The following is a 2,049-nucleotide window of genomic DNA, read 5'->3' as shown; positions in this document are numbered from 1 at the left end:
TCAAAGTCTCTCTGTGACAGCACGTTGCACTCTGCTCCTGTATCAAGCTTTACAGTTAGCACACTGTTGTTTATTTTGAGCTGTTGTGTCCATTTCTCACTGTCATTGTTCATTGTTGAGACTGCATTCAGCTGTAGCTCTGCACCTGTTTGCTCACTTGGTATTATGTCAATACATCCCATAAACATGACATCATCTTCTTCTTGTTGTTCTATTTCATGCACTTTTTTCTCAGTTTTCCTGTATTTAAACTGTTGTTTTTGTGACTTGCACATGCGGCTGAAGTGGTTCTTTAATTTGCACTGGTTGCATATTTTTCCATATGCTGGACATTTCTTTGGCTCGTGCATGTAGCCACACCTCTTGCATTCGCCTTTCTCTTTGTCTGTGTCAGACTGCTTGTTACTCACTTTTTTCACTTTGGTGACTTTTATTTTATTCACAGCAACATCTGCTTCCTCGTGCAGTGCTTTCATGTGACTTTGTGTTATCTCGCTTGCTCGGCAGATTCCCACAGCCCTTGTTAGGTCTAAATCCGTCTCCCTGAGCAACCTTGCTCTCACAGCATCGTTATTTATTCCACAGACAACACGATCCTTGATTAGTTCATCTGTTAGCTGTGCAAACTCACAATCCTTTGCTTTGTTCTTGAGGTCCGTCACATAAGCATCAATAGTTTCATTCGGTCCTTGGACTCGGGTAAACAACACGTGTCTCAAGTATGTGATGTTCTTCTGTGGCTCACAGTAGTCTCTGAACTTGTCTATCAGTCCAATAAAACCATCCACGTCTTCATCAAAGTTCATGGTATTAAATACCTTTAGTGCTTCGTCTCCAGCAACATGAAGGAATGTCGCACATTTCACCTTCTCACTCTTCTCCTCAATGCCAGTCGCGATGAGATAGAGTTCAAACTTTTGAATCCAAGTTCGCCAGTTTTCTGCCAGATTACCATCGAAGCTCAAACTACTCGGAGGTTTTAACTGTTCCATCTTAATTTTTTATCTTCTGACACCATGTCATATTATGGTACTTAAAACATGAACGAGAGACACGTTTCGAACAAACTTACTCTTTACTCTGCTCGTCTTCTTATTCATACACAGCAGGTTCAAAACACCAACACTGGTGCCGCGACTCCCCCTACTGGTCGGAGTCATACATGCAACATACGTCACAGTCTAGATGTAAAAACGAAACTGTGAAGTCTTCTTATTTTACTTTTGCAAAAATAGAATAAATGTCTTATAAATGAGGGCTCCAGACTAACTGGTCCAACTTTCTTCGTTGATCGCACCAGCTAATGATTTGGTTAAGACAGCATTGCTGCTCGTTGCTTTGCTAGTTAGCCCCGTTAGCATGTCCACCGGAAGTCTGACTAGTCTTTGTTAGCTCCTGCACCGTATCCGGCCCTAAAATAAAGGCAGCGTAGAGCTCCGGTCAGGATCACATATGATTCCTCGTCATGACTTCTTTCATTAACATCTTTCCAGCTGTACATACCTATGGTGTGTAAGGGGATCTGTGGTTTCCAGATGATATCCAGCAGTCTGCGCTGACGATCGATCTCCTCCTTGTACTGGACGATGGTTTTTTCAAACTCTGTGAATATTTCTTCAGCAGCAGCAGTCAGTCTGTCGCTGATCAACTCTCTCAGATGCTGAACTTCACACATTCTGACTTTTAACGTTCAAATATTTCTCCGTGATAACACAACACAGTCCGTCTGACAGTGACGCTGACAGCGCCTCTTCACTGTTTACTTACGCCGAGTGTCACACCACGAAGGTCCGGCAGAAACAGTGACTGAACTTTTGTTTCTCCTCTGTGGTGCTTTGATGAACTAAACATTTCCATTGCATCATAAATCATTTCAACAATATGCTGCTCATATTGTCTTTGAATTGATTTGGTTTCTGTGGTTCCAAGTTTTAATAATGAAAATATTCAGGGAAATGTATGTTATTATTATTGTAGACCTCTAACTGTAATATTTAAACTTGGGTGAGTCATTTTTCTACTAGAAAGCACTTTGACTGAGCAGCTGTG

The sequence above is a fragment of the Stegastes partitus genome, unplaced genomic scaffold, assembly GCF_000690725.1.
Source record: "Stegastes partitus isolate 25-593 unplaced genomic scaffold, Stegastes_partitus-1.0.2 Scaffold2694, whole genome shotgun sequence".
NCBI lineage: Eukaryota > Metazoa > Chordata > Actinopteri > Pomacentridae > Stegastes > Stegastes partitus.
This window is presented reverse-complemented; position numbering follows the sequence as displayed.